The sequence below is a fragment of the Erpetoichthys calabaricus genome, chromosome 6 (genome assembly GCF_900747795.2).
Source record: "Erpetoichthys calabaricus chromosome 6, fErpCal1.3, whole genome shotgun sequence".
Lineage (NCBI taxonomy): Eukaryota > Metazoa > Chordata > Cladistia > Polypteriformes > Polypteridae > Erpetoichthys > Erpetoichthys calabaricus.
Window position 1 is genome coordinate 140,384,996 of NC_041399.2, and position 24,863 is coordinate 140,409,858.

At 37.7% G+C, this 24,863-nt stretch overlaps 1 protein-coding gene across 5 annotated transcripts in view; it reads right to left on the minus strand.

Moving 5' to 3' along the window:
* The window catches only part of LOC114653568 (uncharacterized), an 89,658-nt gene that overhangs the window by 38,841 nt on the left and 25,954 nt on the right, over nucleotides 1-24,863 (minus strand). For 3 of the 5 annotated variants that reach the window (XR_003716535.2, XR_007935300.1, XR_007935299.1), the window contains 3 exons: nucleotides 8,500-8,600; nucleotides 5,264-5,402; nucleotides 614-921 (listed from right to left, as the gene is read on the minus strand). The gene's annotated coding sequence lies outside the window, so the exon portion shown is untranslated. The remainder of the gene's footprint in view (nucleotides 1-613; nucleotides 922-5,263; nucleotides 5,403-8,499; nucleotides 8,601-24,863) is intronic. The other 2 variants (XR_003716536.2, XR_007935301.1) reach the window with 1 other exon arrangement.

The window sequence follows — 24,863 nt, forward strand, 5'->3', positions numbered from 1 at the left end:
TGTATTACACTGAAAATAATTTTTGGTCAAATATCTCTCCCAAATGTCTGTTTGTTTTTTGTTTTTTTGCTTCATTTCTAATGTTCAGCCATTTGTTTAAGAAACATGATGTGGAAATTAAAATCTACATTTTAAAAACTGCTCATTAATAAGTCAAGTACATAAATGAGAGTGCTATTTATTAAAATTATAGTTAAATTCCCAGTGGTTTTTCCTTGTTTAGTGAAGCTAAAGGTACTCTAAGTTTTTAAGAACTGGTGTCAATAATATATCAGCCAATTGTAAATTCTCTTCTTTGTTAAAATATAAATTATATATACAGTACATATATATTGTGACTGGTGTCGACGCTGGTTAGCTGCTTATAATGGAGGTGAGCATCCCTCATATGCAGTTCAGTAGTTCCTCTGCTCCATTTTTCCTTCTGTATAGCGCCACCAGCTGCACGCTCTAACACTTTTAACAATGAGCTGTCTCAATGTTAAACAGTAAATCTATGGCAAAGAAAAACAGCTGCCCTTCAGAAACCCCCTCTTAAACAGGATTTCAATGAGAAACAAACATACTGTTATGTGTCCCCTTTGCGGGATCAGCTGCTGGCTTACAGGCTTACCGTGCAATGTGCCTCAGCCACAGTCATCCTAATGGCTCACTCTCTTGTCCTCTTTCCTTCAGACTGCATCTACTCCAGTCACTGCTTCCAAGCTGCTGAACCCGCCTAATGAAGAAGACTTTGTTTTCTTTTGACGTAGACAGGGGAGCTAGGCCGCCATGTTTGTCATTTGTAACCTGTGAGCTGATCTGCTGTTGACAATCCCCTTCTGAATAAAGTCTTGTGCTTGTACCTGCCAGTTCAGCAATAAAGATTTTGTACCTTGGAAACCTGATCCCCTTTTTCAGTCTCCTGTGCAACTCTGTGACCTGTGACAATATATAAGGAAGCAAAGGTCTGTGATACAGTTTCCATATCTAGAGCTAGAAATCCACAAAGGGAGAAAATGAATCACATATCTTAAAATAGTCTTTTCAGGGATTAATTGGACTTACTTACTTGCTGCATTTCTTTTGATATAATTATGTTCTGGCAGTCAAGTTATTAAAAGCTTCACTGTAAGTCTCTGTAAAATTTATAAACAGTAAGAGCAGAGGGAGGATACCTCACTAGAGCTGGACTTATCTTTCGATGTTTTCCGTCCTTTTGTATTTAGTTATCATCTGTGATATTAAGACAAGTTAATTTCTGGGTCATGATATTAGCACATACTTTTGTACATAATACATCATAAATTATTATTCCAGAATAATTAAAATTACCAAAACGAAGTGTTTGAGTGACACAACCTACTAACTACAGGCAAAGTTTTACAACATGTAATATCTTTCTTTTGTATTTTACTTTGCAACTGTAACTCGTCCTTGGTCAATGAATTTTGATTCTGTAAAAGTGTGCCTGAATACATTCAGTCCATGATAAAACATTGTACACTAAAATCTGGCAAGCAGAGTTGTTGAACAATGCAAAAATTGTAACGATTTCACTAAAAAACCAAAGATGCATTGTCAATCACATGTAGCTTAAATTAAACACTAGGGGGACCATTAATATCATTAAAATTATAAGATATGAGAGTTTGAATTAAGAGTTTTTAGATTTTATGAGGGAATTCATTCATTTAATGCCCTTTTTGAGTTACGAGGCATCTTCATAGTTGCAAGAATTAATGTGACATTTTCATGCAGTGTTATTTGGTTTTGAGTGTAATGTGGAAACCACTTTCATTCAGGTGTATATGTATAGTACAGTATACTGTTCTCACTTTGGCTTTGACACTATACAGTGTTATCTTTACTTGGCCAATTAACCTATCTTGCTCAGTGATACATGAAAAACTGAACGAATTTTGAAATGTGATGGAAGGGCCAGTTTATAGGAAACCTGTCCAACTTTCTTCTGAATCAAATAGGGTTTCATAAAATGAGGCCCTAGCTTATGAGATGGAACCCACTTGTGGGTGTCTCACATAGCAAGCCACACCTTCTACCCATCCTGAAACTCAGGGGCTAGCTTACATCTATGGTCCACAAACCACTTTTGTTCCGCCTTTTTCAAATTCTCATATAGAAGCTGTCACACTGAACAAAGTTTACTGCAGTAATCTGCCACTCTAGGTACCAAGAAATATATAGAAGCTAAATCAAACAAAGGAGATTTAAACCCATAAAGGCACTTGGATGGTGACATTTTTATAGCAAGGTGACACAATCGTTGCAAGGAGACTCAGCCATTTGTAGGCCATCTTTCAAATAGATTAGCAAGAATTGGCAAGAATTTGTAGTACAATGAAGAAACTCTTTCTGTCTGACTATTGACAGAGGTATGACCTCTGATGGACAGCTTGGAGAGGGTATATATTTCAAAAGATCAACATGCAAAAGATGTTTCACAAATATGTACAAAATCAATAATGTGTTTGACTAACTCGAGGATCTGGGTGATTCCCAGGTGCCAAACATTTCTGAGCAATGGGCCTATTCAATAGCTCAACCCCGTAAACTTGGTGGGAAATAAAAATTCCACATAGCAGCCTTAGTAGAGGTAAGTATTTATGTTTGACTTTCTTTAATACAGTTATCTAAGTTATCTGGAAGATACAATAAAGTGGCAGCAAGGAACTTTTCTGAAGGAAGGATGGGTTTACACAACCTAGATAATGCATCTGCCTTGCATTCTTGTCCATTGTATAATAGTTGTTTTAAAAAATCAAAACAGCTAATAAGTAATGCACATCTGGCTTGTCAAGTGTTCAGGATTTTTGCACTCTTCAGATACATATGATTTTTATAATAATAAAATTCAGTGTATGGAAATGTAGCCCCCTTCAACCAATGACACCATTATTCTAAATCGAGCTTGACTGCTAAAATTTCTCAGTTGTCTATATCATGATTTTGCTCAGCTGATGATGATTTCCTAGAAAACTATTCACAAGGATGAGCTAACCATGTATCCAGAAACATATTTGAAAGTACTGTTCTGACTCTGTTACACACATGAACTTCAACGATAAATTGTAGGGAGGTATCTTGAAGGGCTGGAGTTGTGGTAAAAAGGACTTTTAAATGGAGAACTGCCTGTTGTGCCTATAGATTTCAACTGAATTTTTTATGACTCCTTCTCATCAATGTAATAGGGAAAAATCACATTACTTAAGTTTAAAAAACTAGTAGTACAGTAATCCCTCACCTATCGCAGGGGTTACGTTCCAGAGCCCCCCGCGATAGGTGAAAATCCGCGAAGTAGCGACATATATTTATTTTATTATTTATACATATTTTAAGGCTTTATAAACCCTTCCCACACTCTTATAAACCTTTCTCACTCTCTTGTTAACCTTTCCCACGCTCTTATAAACACTTCCTATGCTCTTAAACACTTTCTACATTCTTAAACACCTCAGACCAACACTGCACACTGCACGCAGCGATCAGACGTCAATGTGTCTGCACTCGCTTTGTGAAGGGGGGCAGCTGAACTCACGCTGAGCAGAAATGGACTTTGTGCTGCTTCTGCCAAAATGCGTGCTTGTCGCTCTGCGCGAGGAGTGTGTATGTGTGTGTGTGTGTGTGTGTGTGGGTATGTGAGAGCTGAACGCACCTTCGCTCAAACCCCTCCCTCCCCGGAAGCGCAGTACGCTCCTGCCACCTCGCATTGTCAAGGGGGTGGGGAGCTGAATGAACGCTAAGGAGAAGTCGACTTTGTGCTGGCTTTGTGCTGCTTGTCGCTCTGCGTGTCAATAATTTAAAAGCCTGTACATCACCAATTTTCCTGTCTCACTGTCTTGTCTTGCGTGAAGTTAAAATGTTTTATAATAGTGAGATATTACTCATATCCTTAGCCCGACATCCACATATCATATGTGTTAACAAAGTGTGTTTTATAAGTTTACATGTGTTTAAAGCATGTGGGATGGGCATTTTAAGGCTTAAACTATAAAAATGTTTATTTATATGGTCTTTCTATATCGCGGATTTTCTCCTGTTGCTGATGGGTCTGAAACATAACTTCCGCGATAGGCGGGCAATCACTTGTATTTAAAAACCCGCGAAGTCGTGAATCTGCGAAAAGTGAACCGCGAAGTAGCGAGGGATTACTGTAGTTAGAAAACTTTAGGATTCACTGCACCTATTTCAGACTCTATGGGGCTTTCCAATGTGGAATAGGTGACACCTTAGACATATTCATAGTGAAAATTATTTTTTATTTTTAAACCAAGGCATAGTACTCTATCTTGAAGAAATTCAAACTTTTCTTACACCATGAAAAGGAGATTTTTCTCTTAACCATTGTAGCATCTTTCTTACTCGATCAGTGTATGTTTTCAAATCCTTAGAAAAAATTAGTATATTATCAATATAGATCTGGACAAAATTTCCCAAAATATCACAATTAATGTTGTTTATGAATGACAGAAATATTGCATATTTGTATTACCTAATTCATGTGGCATCATTTAATTTTCCACTTCTCTCCTTCTCTATTTCAAATGAGATTATTATGCACTAGGTAAATCTAATTTTATGTATTTCAAAGGGTGAGGGGAGGAAAGTTGTTTTTACAGTAATTTTGTTTAATTTGCAGGAAAAGAAAAATCCAGCCCCAATATGACTGCTAGACAGTCCAATAAAACTATTCTTTAAATTTTATTTTGTATATTCTTCTGTTGACATGCTGTCTAATTCAGAAAAGGCACAGACTTCTCCCTTTGGAAGCAGGGCAGCCAGTAATTATTTGAAGGAACAATCATATTTCCAATGTGGTGGGAGTTGTTGTGGTTTTTGCTGTTAAATAGCTCCGCATAGTACTAGTAATCAATAGATAATAAAACAAGGAAATCACGGTACAATAGAGGAAAGAAATATTCTTTAGACAATTAATATTTTATGCAGACTGAGATTTGTTTGTATTGTGTCTGTTGTTCAAAATCCATCTCACTAATTCTAAACATCAGGTGGCCCACCTCAGGGACCCACATTTTAAGATTTGAAATGTTGTCCTGCCTAAGACAACCAGGAGGTAGATTTCATTTGATTTGAGAACAAGATAATATAAATTAACAAGCCGAAGTCAAAAGCAGCGCTCAGTTAAACCTAATAATGAAGCCAAAATGCTAAGCTTGAAATGAAGTAGAGAAAACAAAGCAAATAGATCTAGACCAGGAATTCTTAACCAATAATACACATACAAATATTAAAAATCACTTACTTTCAATCTTTAGTTGAATGTTCAATCTCAGGCACTAGCCTTTAAACTGTTAACCCAATGAGATAACAGGTTTCAACTGCTGTTAATCACCTGGTGGCAACTGCTCCAATAGCAGTATGAAGAAAACTTCAAAAAGGAACTGCCCATAAAAAAACAAAATGCCATTAGAAAAGACGTGAATGCTTTGGAAATACAAAACAAAAAAATGAATATCAGAATAAGTGAGCCAAGATTCCTATTAACGGCAAATAAACAATCTTGAAAATAGTTTAGAACAATAAGGAAAATATTAAAAATGAACCCAAATCTTAACAGCACCAACTTCTGTTCTCTTTCATTCTCCCACTGCAATGGAAAAGAAAGAGGTAGAGCCCATGGGTGTTTACGTAATGGCACTTCTTTATCTTTTTTTTCTTCATTATCCTCCCTCACCATTGTAATCACCAACCAGCCCACATAAATGATGCCACCCCTATCCTTATGTCTTTTTTTCCTTAATTTGTCCAGTGTGATATTAATGGCAGTGCTTTCCATTAAGACATATATGAAACATAAGAAATATGACCATCAAGAGGAGGCAGTTCAGTCTATCAAGATGGTTTGCATAGGTAATAGCTAAGATATCCTATATGTGATCCAAATACATAAGGGTTGTCAAGGTTTTAGCTTTAACTACATGACTCAGTAGTTCCAGATTGCCCTAACTCATAAAGAAGTGCTTCCTGGATTCAGTTTTAAATACATTTCCCTCTAATATCCACTGGTATCATTTGCTGAACATTTTTTATTAATGCCTTTGGTAATTCTGAAGATTTGGATTAGGTCCCCACACAGCCTCCTCTACTCGAGACTTAACATTTTTAATACTCTAAAGCTTGTAAGATTAGGACATGTCCTTAATTCATGAGATGCACTTGGTTACGGTCCTCTACAAAGCTTCAAGTGATGTTATATCTTTGTTGTAGCATGGTGACCAGAACTATACACAATACTCCAGATACAATTCTGCACCTCCGTCAATCTGTACATGTGATACTGGGTCCCTAAATGAAATACTTCACTTCTATGTATTTTTACTATGGGCTGCCACTAACAATTACCGGAAAAAAGAAAATCTACCTTCAGAAGTCTGGTCATATCCGTATGTTGTTTTCTGAATTAGATGCAGATCTTTTTACATAAATTTAAATTATCTCTGTTCTTTGTTAAATGTGCCGAAACCTTAGGATGGGACAGTGGGATGATCATCAGCTACATCTACAGTGACTTAACAGAGAAGATGAAAACAGCCCAGAATCACTCCTCTGAATAAGTGCTGAGTTTTACACTTTATACACTTTCATACTCTTTGTCTCTCTGTTCTCCCTGCAAAATATACTTCTGCAGAGGGAGCTCAAACATGTTAAATGTACTAAACCACAAAATAACTACAAAATGTTTCTATCATTCCATGATGCAATCATCATGCAATCCCAAATATACAGGTACTCAATTTCACCTATAAATCTTAGTCAATACACTGTCACTGCATTCTGTACCTTTACTCCATAAAATCCTCCATAAAAATCCATAAAAACAGTATGTTTTTCCTCTATAGAGGGTTTAAAGGATTTGACAATGGAATAGGTCTTTAAATATTAAACAAAGCTTAAGTTGGAAAAAGTGTAGAAAATCTCAAAATAAGATGTCATACCTTCATAAATCTTGACGTGAGCACAATTTCCAGTAACAGCACAATTAGCAATCATTGAAATTGCTAGACATCTCACCTATCGGAGCACTTATAAATAAGGAGGAGGGAGTTTATCCACAATACAACAACTACATGCAGAAAAAAATGTACATTTTCAGTGTGGTTAATATTTTATATTATTTGGGTGTGACTTTGCACTCATTGGGGAAGGGGCGGGCTCAGCATATATCTTATTGACTGGTGTTGGACATGTAATGTGAACACCACCAAACAACTAATAATCCTCATCTTGAACCACTGCAAAACCTTCAAGAATTTTCAGAAATTCAATTAAAAAATCATGATCTCATGTCTTGAATTGATTGATATCCTGAGATTTTTCATTAGAGTAATATTTTTCACAAAATAATTTTGTACTGAATTTTTGTCATACTTTTAACATGAGAAAACATTTAAATTAAATATGCATAACCAAAAACAGTGCTTATAACTATCCTGAAATAACTAAGGGACAATGAGACCAATAAATCCAGCAAAATTCTTACAATTGTCAGCTAAAGGTATAAAACAGTCAATCCCGCAAATCAAAAAAAGTTAGTCTACAAGCTACAAGTGGTAACATTTCAAGTAGATGCCTCAGTCCACACAGATAAAAATGATAATGATACATTAAATTTGTCTAGGTACATATGGATGTGATTAAAACCGAAGCCAAGGCCAAGCATGGTGGTCTACATTTCTCCCATCCCATATAAAATGCCTTTTCTAATTTACTCTGAGCTAACCTAAAATCTTTATGAAGCTTAATATAATATTTTGAGGTGCAGAAAAGCCACAAAGTAATGCTTCCAAGCTGTTAAGTGTAAACCACATGGCTGGGAAATCATCTCCATTCACTCACACAGCCCTTTAATCCAAGCCAGCGATATACAGTAGCCCTTTTGAGATTTGGCGTTGTCTACCAATGCTGACTAAGAAAAGAGGTTGTGTATCTGCTGGAATTCCATCTCTAACATAAGCTTTTTGTTCAGTGTGAACCTATTTAAATCTATTTAAAATGCATGGCTCGCAGTTTTTTTTTTTCCTAGTATGTAATGTTTATGGGTGTGCTTGGGTTTATGCAAGAAAAAAATGAAATCAACTCTTAGATTTATTGAGCCAGCCTTTCTATTTATTTGGGGGTATCTTTACACAAAACATCTGTGACAGTTAAGGTGTTATGTTTAACCAAACTGCAGTATATTTGCTGTAAAAGCAGTTACTAAAGAGGAAATGCAAGTTAGCAGTGGACAGAAATTTTATAATGTATTGCATACAAATTACCATAGTACTAGTGCACAAATCACTTTTCTCTGACAATACAAATAGAAAAGCATCCTAATTTGTTTGTTACATGTAGGGGAATGTAAATATTTTTTAAAACCTGTGTTATACATACCACTTGAGGAACTTACAATTAATGCAATTATTCTGAGGTACCATGGATAGAGCTCCTGGGTTCAAACTCTGAACTGTTCACTGTGCGTGTGGACCTTACACTCACCATGTCTCTGTGGGTTTCCTATGTACCCTGGCTTTCTCACTCCCAGATTCCAAACGATATTTACACATCTAAATTGGCCAAATATGGTGAGATGTAGATGCCTGTATGTGAACATAGACAGTAATGGATTAATTTCTTATCTGAGAATATTATTTAATACTTGCAGGATAGACACTGCCTCCTTTAGACTCGCTGACTGCATATAAATTTGGAAAGAATTCTTTTTTTGTAAACAACTCTGAATTTATTACTTTCATTTCTATTTAATATTGCTCAAAATGGTATTTTATTTCTCATACACAGTCTTATCTCCTTCAATAGTTATACAGCATATCAATTCATCCATTTTCTTAAGTCAATTATTTGGGTCAAAGTTCCACTGCAGCTGGAGCCCATCCCAGCAATCACTGGGCAGAAAGTAGAAACAACACCTAAACAGTTAACCTGCCTATCATTGGGTGAAAACACATGCACACACACACACACACACACACACGCACACGCACACGCACACACACACACACACCCTAGGGCCAATTTAGCAATACCAGTTTACCTAACCTGCATGTTTTTGGACTGTTGGAGGAAACCAGAGCACCCAGAGGAAACCCATGCAGATAAGGGTAGAACCCTAAAACTCCACACAGGGAGCACCTGGGATGTGAACATCAGTCTCCTTTTTGCAAGGCTGCAGCAATACTACCATATCACCCAGTAGTTGTATATATTCCCTGAAAACAATTAATGAAAACTTGAGTCTTCTGTTATAATAGGAGAAATGTGTACCTTTACCCAGTGACCTGGGCTAAATCCAATTTACTATATGTGGTGCAGGTAACACAAAGATGCATTAGTTATATTCATATATACACATCTACATATACACACATTATACATAAACCTGCACAAGATGTGAGGAGTAATCTATATGAGTCACTGATTTACAACTGGCATTGTCAGTTGTACCAAGAAAAACCTTACCACCCTAAAACCCTACAATGAAAGAAGCAAGTTTTGAAGATTGATGGATGGACAGATGGACAGACAGATAGATATTACTTTATTTGCCCCAAGTGGTAAATTTTGATTGTTACAAAAGCTCATTAAATAAATATAACAAACAACAACAATCTCCTTCAAATACACACCAGATACTAAAATGAAAGTAAAACACCTGACTTGGCTAAAGATAAAAAAGCAGTTACAGTCACAGTGAAGTATTATAAGGTGAATTGCCATTGGTATAAAAGGAGTCCCAGTAGTGTTTCTTTACATAGTTCTGCTTAATAATTTCTTGGGTTAAGATAGTGTGTCTCATTCTCTCCTCTACTATTACCTCAAGAGCGTATCCCACAAATGAACCTGCCTCTCTTGAAGAGAGTTTACTGGCCCAGCACCCCACAGTTTAGAAAACTGCACTTGCCATCAAAGAGTTATAGAATATGTAAAGGATGTCACTACTCTTCTTTAACAGGTCTGACCACCCTAACCCACTCTCACTCTCACCTCGGAGTACTGCACCCTCCACTCATCCTTCTGCTGATACCAGCATAGGAGAGACATCCCCACCCATAATTACAACAGCGCAAGTGAGCAGAGAGCTGAGGAGACTTCGTGCCAGTAAAGCAGCGGGTCCAGATGGAGTATTGCCACGACTACTGAAGGTCTGTGCATCGGAGCTGGGAGGTCCTCTACAGCGCAACTTCAACCTGAGCCTGGAACAGGGGAGAGTCCCGAGGCTTTGGAAAACATCTTGTATCACCCCAGTCCCAAAGGTATCACGTCCTAGTGAGCTGAATGACTTTCGGCCTATTGCTCTGACATCACATGTGATGAAGACCATGGAGAGGCTGCTGCTTCACCACCTTAGGCCACAGGTTCAACACGCCCTCGACCCTCTGCAGTTTGCATATCAGGAGAAGGTGGGAGCCGAGGATGCCATCATCTATATGCTACACCGATCCCTCTCTCACTTGGACAGAGGCAGTGGTGCTGTAAGAATTATGTTTCTAGACTTCTCTAGCGCCTTCAACACAATTCAACCTCTGCTCCTTAGGGACAAGCTGACAGAGATGGGATTAGATTCATACCTAGTGGCATGGATCGTGGACTATCTTAAAGACAGACCTCAGTATGTGCGTCTTGGGAACTGCACGTCTGACATTGTGGTCAGCAACACAGGAGCGCCACAAGGGACTGTACTTTCTCCAGTCCTGTTCAGCCTATATACATCGGACTTCCAATACAACTCAGAGTCCTGCCATGTGCAAAAGTTTGCTGATGACACTGCTATCGTGGGCTGCATCAGGAATGGGCTGGAGGAGGAGTATAGGGACCTAATCAATGACTTTGTTAAATGGTGCGACTCAAACCACCTACAACTGAACACCAGCAAAACCAAGGAGCTGGTGGTGGATTTTAGGAGGCCCAGACCCCTCATAGACTCCGTGATCATCAAAGGTGACTATGTGCAGATGGTGCAAACCTATAAATATCTGGGAGTGCAGCTGGATGATAAATTAGACTGGACTGCCAATACTGATGCGCTGTGCAAGAAAGGACAGAGCCGGCTATACTTCCTTAGAAGGCTGTCGTCCTTCAACATCTGCAATAAGATGCTCCAGATGTTCTATCAGACAGTTGTGGCGAGCGCCCTCTTCTACGCGGTGGTGTGCTGGGGAGGCAGCATTAAGAGGAAAGACGCCTCACGCCTGGACAAACTGGTGAGGAAGGCAGGCTCTATTGTTGGCATGGAGCTGGACAGTTTAACATCTGTGGCAGAGCGAAGGGAGCTCAGCAGGCTCCTATCAATTATGGAGAATCCACTGCATCCACTAAACAGTGTCATCTCCAGACAGAAGAGCAGCTTCAGCGACAGACTGCTGTCACTGTCCTGCTCCACTGACAGATTGAGGAGATCGTTCCTCCCCCAAACTATGCGACTCTTCAATTCCACCCAGGGGGGTAAACGTTAACATTTAACATTATACAAAGTTATTGTCTGTTTTTCACCTGCATTATTATCATTCTTTAATTTAATATTATTTATTGTATCAGTATGCTGCTGCTGGAGAATGTGAATTTCCCATTGGGATTAATAAAGTATCTATCTATCTATCTATCTATCTATCTATCTATCTATCTATCTATCTATCTATCTATCTATCTATCTATCTATCTATCTATCTATCTATCTATCTATCTATCTATCTATCTATCTATCTACTCACATTAAAGGAATGCAGTCTTCTAAGAAAAAAGACGGCTCTGTTCTTTCTTTTATAGTTCCCCTGAGTTACAAGAATACTTCAGTCTATAAACAGTGTAATATTATCAATATTTGAGTACTATTTAATTATATACAAAACTATAAAGCTTTTTATGGCTCAATCACTTAACTAACACTTCTTTTAAAATGACAACTACACAAGTACAGAGTATGGGACAGTTTTAGCTGAATTCAAACAGTCACCTAAACCATGTGAATAGTTGTTGATGGAATTTAAATTGCGGAACTCTTTCCTTCCTTCTTTACTCAACCTGGAAGGGCTGTGAGGAGCATAATATTTTTGGCTGTTAGAATCTCAGCACCAGAGTGAGTTTGATTACTACAAGAAGACAGAGGTTACTTTGAAAAAAAGAAAACAAGACCATAAACAAAAGTGGCTTTAGAAAAATAGGGGGGTCTAAAACTAAAATGGAATGTGGTCATTTCAGAAGGAGGAGACAACAGAGGCCTCATACAGGAGAAGCCAATAATATATGACTTCTTGCTCATTTCATCATTATTAGATTCTGTCTATGTGCCCTGATGATGGATGCTGGTAAGTATTTACATTTCATTGATCAAGGTGGAGAGCAATGATTCCGTGTTGTCAATATATAAGAAAATGCTATTTATATAGGTATTTACATGGTCAGGGAGTGAGCAAGGCAAGAAAAGACATCTATCCATCCATCCATACATACATACATACATTTTCTCTCAATTATCCAGTAAAGAGTTGTGGGGGCAGCAGTCTAAGCAATGATGCCCAGATGTGTCTTTTCCATGCCACCTCCTCCAAATCCTTCAGAGGGATAATGAGGCATTTCTAGACCAGCCAAGACATGTAATCTCTCTAGCATGTTTGGGGTCAGCACGTCCAAGTTCAAGGTCATGGTTTTCAGCCAGAAAAGGGTGGAGTGCCTTTTCTGGACTGGGAGAGAGGTGCAGTCTCAAGTAAAGATGTTTAAGTATCTTAGGATCTTTTATACGAGTGATGGAAAAAGTGAGCAGTAGAGCAACAGGCAAATCGGAGCAGCGTTTACAATTAGGCAGTAGTTTACCGGTCAGTCATGGTGAAGAGGGAGTTGAGCCAAAAAGGTCACAAGCTGTGAGTAGTGATAAAACAAGTAAATCAGGAATACAAATGACAGAAATGAATTTTCCACACAACAATAATACAAAATATATAATGTGAAAAATTGATTATACACACAAAAAAAGAAAAACCATCTTGTCTGTGATGTTATGTTTAAGGCTTCAGTGTTATGGTAACATTTCTTTAAGTTTCTATGTTATTAAACATGCTATGACCTATGTTTTGACATAGGGTGAGAAAACTATATTCCTCTACAGTTTTCAATCTTTCTAACATGTTATGTTTCTATCTACTGTACCTGTCTATCTAACAACCTGAGTTCATTCCATTGTCAAATCAGAAGTATAGCAGAACCTTTAGAGCATTCCATTGACACATTAGCTTTTGGTTGTAAAACATAATCTTACATTATGTATGTATTTATGTGAAATTTACATTCTATTCAAATTAAGCAAACAATTGTGAATTTACTATTTACCATTAACTTACTATGTTTGGCACTTAAAACCATATATATTGTCCTTTGTTACTGAAGTTGAAAACAAAAAAGAAGAAACAAAATTCAGTTACTAGCGTTTCTAGAAAAATAAACCTTTGGATAACTATGGTTGGTTTAAACAGAGAAAGTTAGATAAAGTCAGAGCTCTGATGACCTAGGTCAATGGGCAGTGAACCCTCTCCAAGACATATTACATTATCATAAATACATGCAAGATGATATAAAGTTAAGATTAAATACTTTTGTTCCTGATCACCAAGACCCGCAATGTGCCAGGTGGAACATCCCATGGACTGGATTAGTAACTTGCAACTGTTACACAAGTGACACAAGTACCACAGCAGGTTAACAAGAATAAATAAATTCATCCAGGAAAAATAAATAAACCAAATATAATCTTGGCTCCATTACAAGTCAGCATGATATCATCTCAGTGTATTCCATTACAGAAAAAGAAGTGCAGGAAGTTCTTCTCCATTTATAAAAGAAGTTGGATTGACAAGACCAGAAATTGACTGATATCCCCTCAGTGGGTAGGATTTCTGGATTACCATCTGGCTGTTTCTAGGGACAGCAAAAATCTGTAAAAGCCGCTGATCATGGGAATGGACGAGGCTGAAAGGAGGACGAGGAATACAAGAAACCAAAGTGCAGAGAAAGAAGAAAAGACCAAACAAAGCAGGAAACTAAAGTGCAATGACTGTTGAAGCCTAATCAATCCAGCAATTCTTCTCCTTTGCCTGCTGTTGCCTAAAACAAAATGAAGTTGGGAACAGCAACCACTGAAAGCATAGACTTAAATAAGCCATCTTCAGAGTAGCCAAATAAACCCAGGCTATTCTGGATTCACATAATTTACTTCTGAGATCAAACTGGTTTTATTTTGTTGATCGCTAGTGCTGCGTTCCAATCTATTATTGCACATTTATCCATTCAGTCTTTTATACCAGCAATTGAATATTCATCCTCTGAATGATCTTTTTCTCTAGCTTTATTATTTAAATTTGTTTATAGATTCTGTGAGTGTTTTGTAAGAGGTTATGATTTATATTATTTGATGCTTTGTACAGGTTGTTATTTCAGCCGTCACTGCTAATGTAATACTTCTTTTTTATAGACATTTGAAGATATGATAATTACAAATATCATTGATGCTAAAAAGGGGAATCACATTGGAAAATGTAAACACTTTGATCTTTTCCCAATCTGTTAATATCATCCACAGAAAAGAGTCAGTGGCGTGTAGCATCTGGCCCTCTTTAATTCATTGATTTATATATGGTTTCTGCAATATGAGCGGACATAAAATCTGGGACAGTCAAAAATTAAAAAAACAATGAAATCAACAATATAAAACATGAAAATTCAAGGAAAAAGAAAAAGTACTCAGAACAAAGACATGGTACACAAAATACCTGTCACTCCACACTCAGCCCTGATCAAAATGTTCTGTATCTTCGCTTTTAAGAATGCTGCCACTCATGAATGTGAAAGTACAGACATACCAGAGAAAGCAATTATAGGATTATTATTATTAATGAGAATGACAACTGGAGAATGAGTAAATGAGTTCAGACCAAAATAAAATGGTCATTAAAATAACCAAATGCAAAGAGCAGAAGAGGACACAGTTAAAAATAAAGGCATTATGGTCAAAATTCAATCAAGGTCAAAAAACACATGGATTACAGATTACAGGCCACAGTGAATGTTACAATCATTTTTAAGCATAAGAGGCAAAGGGCAAAATAGCATCAAGAAACTGCTAAATATTTACAGTTGCCATGCAACACAAAGAGAGAGTTAATGGCCAAATGCAGTCTTCACACTGTGGGTTGACTGGTGCCAAATTGAACACTGGAGGCATGGCCAGACTTCACAAGGGGTGCAGACTCAAAAGGTTTGCATTGGAGATGTCCAAGAGTGTGACATGACAGCAGCAAAGTAAGATTAAGATTTGTTTACATATACCAGAAAACATCCAACACGGTGTAATTACGATGTGCTCTGAATTCTATTAACTGTGTTTCATACCTTCTGCCTGTCTGGTTTTTGGTTGTTAGTCAGCCTTTTCTTCTTAAATATTTCTTCTTTATAGGGTTGCATATTTAAGAATGAATGAATGGGCAGGCCAACTATTTTCTGAATTCCTGACCCTCAGCTTTCAGTTGATTATGGTTCCCGTTTCCTTTGGAGTCCAAATTTATATTTGTATCTTTCATCATCATACAGTTTCATGTGCCATCACCATGCTCTGATTGCTCAGTTTTACGGCTTCTTTTTTCCTAGCAGGGAGTCTCTCTGAAGTAAAAAGACTGGCTAATCAGAAAAATATGTGACACATAGAGATTTTCAAAATTAATTTGCTGTTTTTGAACCAATCAAATAACACAATCTTTCAGCAAATTTACCAATCAAAGAATTTCGCAAATCACTTTCTTTTCAACAAATCAAACAATTAATTTCAATGATAATGAGTGATAGAAAATTATTTTTTTTGAGAGTGAGTTATGTAACTATGTGCAAGAAAAGTGAAAAAAGACACATAGCCAAAACAGTGTTCCCTAATATTATTATTTAATGTTACTAGGGGGCTCTGCCCCCTGCTCGCTTCACTCGCCCACCCGGTTTGGTTTACCGGATATACAATTTAAAAAGATTGTTATTTTCATGGGAATTGTTACATATGCATTATTTTTACTTTTACTTTAAAACTTTTGTAAAAATAACACTTGTCCTTTATTCCAGCCCCGGGCGTGGTTCCATCTCTTTCTCGCAGAACATATAACGCTGCTTGCGTTGTGAAGGGGGTGCAGCTGAACGCACGCTAAGGAGATGCCGTCGAATCATCTGCTGTCTTTCTGCTGCTGGCGAGCTGCCTGTTCTGCTTGTCTCGCTGCCCGATCATTTCAAAGCCTGTACAGCAGCTGTCTTTTTGCCACTTCGTGTCTCTGCCGCTCACGTTGTGAATGGTGGGGGGGATAGGGTGGCTGCACGCACGCTAAGGAGAAGCGGTCGGATCATCTGCTGGCTTTTTGCTGCTGGCGAGCTGCGTGTTTTTCTTGTCACTTGTCGTTGTTTTAAGAGCTGGGAGCACATGAAGCGTGTATGCCAAAAGCATATCCAACAACTGCTAGGTTAGATGTCCGTGGACTTGTTTTAAATGATGTCTCAATGCCTTGTCTCACGTGACGTTGTAAAAACAATACTTGTACTTTATTTCCGGCCGCGGGCATGGTTAAATCTCTTTCTCGAAGGACGTATCATGCTGCTTGCATTGTGAAGGGGGGCGGCTGAACGCATCCGAAAGAGATGCCTTCGGATCATCTGCTGTCTTTCTACTGCTTCTGTCGCGCTGCCTGTTGATCATTTTAAAGCCTGTACAGCAGCTATCCTTTTGCCACTTTGTGTCTCTGCTGCTCGCATTGTGAAGGGGGTTTAGGGTGGCTGAACGCACGCAAGGAGAAGCAGTCGGATCATCTGCTGGCGAGCTGCGTGTTTTGCTTGTCTTTTTAATAAGGTCAGGACAGGTTTCTCTGTTTGGAATTTCAGCACAGACAAAATGATTTATATCATCATCAGTTAATAATTTTTTTTTACAAAGTAAAAAAGTAAGTAGAGTTCTGCATTGGACTCCTGTCTGTAAAGTCATGCTATTTTCCTCTCACAGTTCCAAAGGTACATGGGGTTACCAAGGTGATACCCCAGCTTTTGTCTAGGTTTTTGTACAAGGGCTAGACAGAACGTTTTTGACTCCTGGGGTAAATGTAGCTTTTTAAATAAGCAGACAGATAAATATATATACACTAACAAAGTAACCAATAAATGCATGTGTGGTAAACTCCGTTTTGAAATTCTCAAGATTATTTATTTGTCACATGCATAGTTATACAGGACAACACGCAGTGAAATGCATCCTGATCTGCTTATCAAAAACTGTGCAAAGTTAGAAGAATATCAGTTAAATTAACAAAAAGTCATAGATTGAAAGAAAACAGTATAATAGAACATAATAAATAAGCAAAATTATGTGAATAAAGTAGAATTAAGTGTTAAGGTGCAATAGTGTAGTAATTATTGTGCAAAACCAAAGTTAGACTGGTGCATAGTTAAATGAGGCAGTTTGTTTGTTTGCGCTACTGCGATCTTTACTTTCTTTTTTTATATTTTCTAATTTTCCTACTTTCATATCCTTTAACTTTCTCCACATGTATATAGCGCCGTTTTTTTTTTTGTTTTTTTTTTTTGCCTTTCTAATTTCACTGGTTTCATAGTCTTTAACCTGCTCTGCATATGTTTAGCGTCAACGTTTGTAAACGTCTTTATGAAGTTCTAGTTTGTCATTTTACTCATTGTCTTAATTCTGAGCCGTACAGTACAATACATAGAACAGAATAAATCCTCAATACAATATAAAAATAAAAATTCTAGAAGTACGGAGTATAATTTCACATTAGATGATATCACATAATATGATTTGGATTTGTTTTAAGTCCTGGAGACCTCATTCATCAAGCTGCCTCCCCCATTTTGTCATTCAACATCTGAAATTGCGCTAATCCGATGAAAGAACCCCTCATTCCCACTTCCCCATTCATCAGGGATGACTTTACCTTAGGCAGGCAATCTACAATTTAAAGAGACTGTTATTTTCTGGTGAATTGTTACATACTGTATGCATTATTTTCACTTTTACTTTAAAACCTTTTATAAAAACAATACTTGTTTCTTTATTTCCTGCCCCGCACGTGTTTACATCTCTTTCTTCCCAGACGTATAATACTGCTCATGTTGTGAAGGGTGTTGCGGCTGAACGTACGGTAAGGATATGCCTTTGGATCATTTACTGTCTTTTTCCTGCTTGCTAGCTGCCTCTTCTGCCTTTCGCATGTCATTGTTTTAAGAGCTCCGAGCACATGATGCTTGCCTGCCAAAAGCAATCCAGCAACTGCTAGATTAGAGGTCTGTTGACTTGTTTTAAATGATGGCTCACTGCCTGGTCTTGCATGACTTTGTAAAAGCAATACCTGTCTTTTATTTCTGGCCCCGGGCATGTTTGAATTCTTTCTTGCAGGATGTATAATGCTGCTCGCGTTCGTTTGGGGTAGCTGGTGTCGCGCTACCCTTCGATCTTTTTAAAGCCTGTACAGCCGCTGTCCTTTTTGCTACGGCCCTGGAACAATCTCTTGGCACCAAGTCTCATGTTTACGGTCCCCACGAGACGCACAGTGGCAAGTCTCCTTGTTCTCGCGGGTCTTTTAAATGTCTTTCAAGATTATCACGTATCGTAGCCTTGCATTTGCTTTCCATTCCAGGATTTCCTTTTATATATAGAGAGAAAGAGAGAAATGTTTCTGAAGTTAACTGGGGAACTACTGTAATGTGAAACATTTATAAAGCCATCTGGTTGTTCTTCCAGCAACCATGCATGAATTCAGTTTTGCATCTAAATAATTTGAAGAAACATTTTATCTGCTAAGAATCAAATGGAAAAGAATTACACCAAAAATAAGAACAGTTATATCTTCATAGCTCCTCATTTCCTTTTAAACTATTCTATGTGCAACTCAGTACTAAATTAAGATTTCGAGTTCTCCAAACAGCTGCTATCAATAATAAAGTTTGCAAAAGGTTTCATATATGTACACCTCTGATGAAGGATGCCTTATAATATTTGTGTTTCTTCATAAATACCTTGCAGTTGTAGCCCATATCCTCCTTGAAGTATTTTATTCTTACATACAAGCTGGCACTACATTTATAGAAGACATAATAGATTGCATCCATGCAACTATTCTACTTCCAGGTGCTGTAAAAGCAGCAGCCTTTTTACAGAACCTGTGTTCTCTGTTTTTATTTTTGAACTTGTTTTACTAGTTACTAGTCTTGATTAAAATAAGATTTGATCTGACTTCTGGCTTGTCAGTGAGTGTAGCCACTAGAAATTGGATAAATTAATTTTAAATTTATTAATGATCTGCATTCAATGCAAGCACAAGCACTGGCTTGTCTTAGCTGCCCTTCAAACAGAAGGTTGGGGTCTTGGGAGGGATCGCAAAGAGGACTAGGAGGCTACCTAATGTCTGTAACACCAGAAAACATAACAGACACTGAGAAAATAAAAGTGGAATGTATTAAATAATCCCATAATCAGCTACTTGCTCTGTGAATGCCTAAGCATCTCAGTTTCCCTGTGCCACAACAACTGTTTGTCCAACAACAGAGAGAGTGTTGTGCTAGCGCAAGAATAAAAGCAAGGCAAAAAGAATTCAGAACTGGTCTGTCATCTATTGTAATGGACAAAGTTTGATCACACTTAAATAAGATGGATGAATTGTCTGATCTCATAGCAGGTCACAGTGCCTAAAGGTACGGTGGCAGTTTGTGTTTAATGGACAGTTAGCATAAACCTGATAAACCTGACACTGTTTCATTGCTGGACAGATTTGATCTTATTCGAACAGACAGTGACCCAGTGCAGTGTGGAAAAAAGACAGGAGATGGACTGATCATCTATGTGAATGAGGAAAGGTGTAAAAGGCAGCATATTACAGTTATAACTACAGATCTGAATACATCATTTTGACCCTGCAGTTATAATATGCATGTTACACTCGAGGAAATAACAATTTGAACCTACCCTGTTCAAAAGTTAAAGATACTTTTAAGTATAAATTTCTGGCACCTTTCAGCAGATCTGACCACAATCTGATTAATCTAATTCCCAGCTAAAAGCCTGTTATTAGACAGCAACCTGATTTCACCAGGATAGGAATGACTGTTTCCAAATGACAGATCTGGGGATGATATTAAGGGACTCGTTCACTGCATCACCAACTACATTAACTTTTGTGTCGACACTGTGGTACCCTCAAAGATAGTGCACTGTTTTCCAAACATCAAGACCTGGATTACTAAGGAGCTAAAAAGTGTCCTGAATGAGAAAAAGACAATGTTTAAATCCAGTGACAAAGAGGCTGTGAAACACACACAGCAGATGCTGAAGAAAAAGTTGAGTGAAGGAAAGAAAGCTTACAAAGCTAAATTAAAAAAACACCCAGAATAATATCAAAGATGTATAGAATAGTTAGGGGATAAATATTGGACTCAAAAAATCCAAGGGTCAGATGCTAGAAAGAGATGTGGACAAGGCTAACACCCAGACCTAATTTTTAAATGGATTTTCCCTTCCACTGCCACCTTCTTTCAATGACCAGTCACCCCACACCATCCATACTACAACAACAATTCCTACCACTTCAATTGGAATGGCCAGTAACAAGTCTATCTCCATCCATAAATATGGGCTATCCATTCCTAAAGACCAAGTAAGAAGACAACTACGGAAGCTACACACTAGAAAAACCACAAGACCACACGGTGTCAGTCCTTGAGCTCTTAAGGTCTATGCTGACCAACTTTGTGGTATCCTATTTCACCTATTCAGTCTGTCCCTAAGGCTCTACAGTAGAACACACTGTTGCTGTGGAAAACATCTTGTATTGTTCCTGTTCAAAAGGAAGGCAGGTGCCTCTTCACTTAATGATTACAGACCAGTGGCATTTGTGTTTCACATCATGAAGACCTTTGACAGGCTGGTCCTGGACCATATGAGTCCTCTCGTAGTAAACCATCTGGACCAACTGCAGATTGCTTATCAAAGATTGAAGTGTAGGATGCAATTATTTATCTACTTCAAAAGGCTTATTCTCACCTGGACAAAGGTGGTATCACATTGTGAAATAAGTTTTTTGATTTATCTAGTGACTTCAGTACCATCCAGCCATCCCTGTTAAGGGGTAACCTCAGAGATGGATGAGTCTATGGTGTCCTGGATAATGGACTGTCTGTCTGGCAGACCTCAGTGTCTTAAACTCAAGCACTGCATCTCTGATATGGATGTGGGCAATACTGCAGCACCTCAGGGAACAGTCCTGTTTTCTTTTTACTTCCCTCTGCACATATAACACTATAAATATAACAACAGGTCAAGATAAATTAGAAATTAGAGAAATTCTCTGATGATTTTGCACTTATGGGTGTTTCAATATTGAGGATGAGACATAGTATAGAAGTCAGGGGTAGAACTTTGTTTCTAGGTGCAGAAGAAATTGTCTGCAACTTAGCAACAGCAAAACCAAGGAACTGCTTGCTGACTTTTGCTGCCCCAAACAGTCTTTATGTCCAACAACAACAACAAAAACATTTATTTATATAGCATGTTTTCACACAAATTATGTAGCTCAACGGGCTTTACAAGATGAAGAAAGAAAAGTTTATAAAAAAAATAAAAATATAAAAATAACATTAGGCAATACTAAGTAGCAAAGAATAAAGTAAGGTCTGAAGGCCAAGAAGACAGAAAAAACAAAAAAACTACAGAGGGCTGGAGAAAACAAAACAAAATCTGCAGGGGTTCTGAGGCCACGAGACTGCCCAGCCCCCACTGGGCATTCTACCTAACATAAATGATCTGAATCAATCCCCATGGTTTTCAGACTTCACGTGGAAGAATTAGATGATGATGGTCATGTGGACATCTGGAATTCAATCCATCAATGTAGGGACTGCATGGTGTCTTGATCAGGTGCTGGTGGTGCAGATCTCCACCACAGAAAACCAGTAAAAGAACAGCAGAGAAAGTAGGGGTTAGTACAGATTGCAGAGCCGTGATAAAAATAATAATTAAATGCATATACAGTGATCCCTCGCTATATCGCGCTTCGCCTTTCGCGGCTTCACTCCATCGCGGATTTTATATGTAAGCATATTTAAATATATATCGCGGATTTTTCGCTGCTTCGCGGGTTTCTGCGGACAATGGGTCTTTTAATTTCTGGTACATGCTTCCTCAGTTGGTTTGCCCAGTTGATTTCATACAAGGGACGCTATTGGCAGATGGCTGAGAAGCTACCCAACTTACTTTCTCTCTCTCTCTCTTGCGCTGACGTAGGGGGGTGTGAGCAGGGGGGCTGTGTGCAGCTGCTTCCTGAAACGACACGCTGTGCTGCACGGAGCTTCGCATACTTAAAAGCTCAAAGGGCACGTATTGATTTTTTTATCTCTCTCTCTATCTCTCTCTAACTCTCTCTCTCTGCTCCTGACAGAGGGGGTGTGAGCTGCCGCCTTCAACAGCTTTGTACCGGCGGTGCTTCGCATACTTAAAAGCCAAAAAGCCCTATTGATTTTTTTTTTGACTGCTTGCTTTGCACTCCTTTGAAAAGGAAGATATGTTTGCATTCTTTTAATTGTGAGACAGAACTGTCATCTCTGTCTTGTCATGGAGCACAGTTTAAACTTTTGAAAAAGAGACAAATGTTTGTTTGCAGTGTTTGAATAACGTTCCTGTCTCTCTACAACCTCCTGTGTTTCTGCGCAAATCTGTGACCCAAGCATGACATTCTAAAAATAACCATATAAACATATGGTTTCTACTTCGCGGATTTTCCTATTTCGCGGGTGGCTCTGGAACGCAACCCCCGCGATGGAGGAGGGATTACTGTACAGAATATCAGGGTTACACTAAAATGAAGCTCCACCGTAGTAGCCTGATGAATTTCTTTCAGTAGGTTATTCTAGATTTTAGGTGCATAACAGCAGAAGGCTGCCTCACCACTTCTTTTAAGTTTATCTCTTGGAATTATAAGCAGACACTCATTTGAAGATCTAAGGTTATGATTTGGAGTATAAGGTGAGAAGCATTCTGAAATATAGGATGGAGCAAGATTATTTAAGGCTTTGTAAACCATAAGCAGCATTTTAAAGTCAATTCTAAATTGCACGGGTAACCAACATAGTGACATCAAAACTGGGGAGCTGTCCTTGGATTTTCTTTTCCTAAATAAGATTCTGACAACTGCATTCTGCATTAGTTGCAACAGATTGATGTCTTTTTTAGTCCAGTTCAAGGTGAGTGGATGTAGCAGTGGTCCACTCCTAAAAGTACTTGGGGGTCCACATCACTGATAGAGTGGACTAGTCTCATAATATAGCGGAACTATATAAGAAAAGGTAGAGTATGCTCCTTTTTCTTAGGAAACTTCAAGAAAGAGTACAGGGGCTCCTTTAATACAAAAAGAAATATACCTGTATACAGTAATGCCTCACTGTGACTATGACGGCCAATTCAGAAGTTTTTTATTCTTTATAATTTTCATTCTTTAGTCATTCTGGTGTGTGTATGTCTGTATAATTATCTATTTAATGAACTTCTGTAAAAAGCTAAATATTCCCCTGAGGACAAATAAAGTTCAATCTATCTATAACTGGAGGGAAAGTATATAGAAACGAAAAGGTGACTGGAATTCTTTAAAAAGTGCTGGAAATCTACCCATCCAGATTTTAAGGGGAAGTAACCCTCTAAAGATAGAAAGTTATTAATCATGTTGTGTTCTAACTCAGGCCTCATTTTTTATAAATGTTTTGCAATGCAATTCCTAGTATCAGGTGGGGATATTGGCAATATCATGAAAATTACAGATAGACGCATTAGCCTCTGCATTCTCGAAACAAGAGCACTACCTAGTGGCATTGATTATTTAGTTCTGCTGGATTTCAGCAACATTGAATTTTCTAGATTGCATTTTTAGACCATTATTATAAAATCGATATACTGCATGCCAATTCTTTAAGGTTTCTGGATAATACTGAAATATTTGACACAATGTAAGTTAATTTTCTGGCAGACTGAAAAAATATTTATGCCCTGGAAATAAATATGTTTAGTTTACTCTATGCATAAATGGGCTAAGCTGGTGCTTGCAACTTAAGGCAAAGCTTACAAGTGTCACTGCTTCAGAAAATAATGAGGAATGTTAATAGGCAGATTTATTTAATAAAACAAATAAATAAAAAGCTTACACTACATTGATTTTCCTTTATAGGGATGAATTACACAGACAATAATCACTCAAACTAACCAAAATATAAACCATCCTTTTTTATGTTGTATTAAAAGAAAGAATAAATGTTTTCACTTTCTTACAGCCAAAAATACATAAACGAGTCAACACTTTAAAGAAAAGTTGAACAAAACTGGGCAAAATAAACATTCCAAAGACAAACATATTTTTCTGCACTCACACATAAAAGATAAAAAACAGGGAGTAGAAGTTAGGAAAAGGGAGAATAGAAACACCCTTGCTACAAACAATAGTCAAAGAGGAACTGAAAAGAACAGAAAAAAGTAGTAACTCTGTTTTGCCACAAGATGGCATAATATAAAAAGCAAAAGATAGTATCATGTCACTTAATATGTATTGTTCTCACATAATCTTCATTCTCTGCATTTATTACAACTAAATCTGACATACTGTAGAGATCTTGTAATTTTTTTCTTTTTGTTTTCACTTAAGCCATCATTCATCAATGGCTTCAAGCATTATCTTTACTCTTGAGTTTGCATTAAGTTAATCATCCAATTCATTTTTAAAGATTTATTTTTAGTATTGATTTTAATTAGAAGCAGATAACATTCCATACAGACAAGTGAAACTTAATAA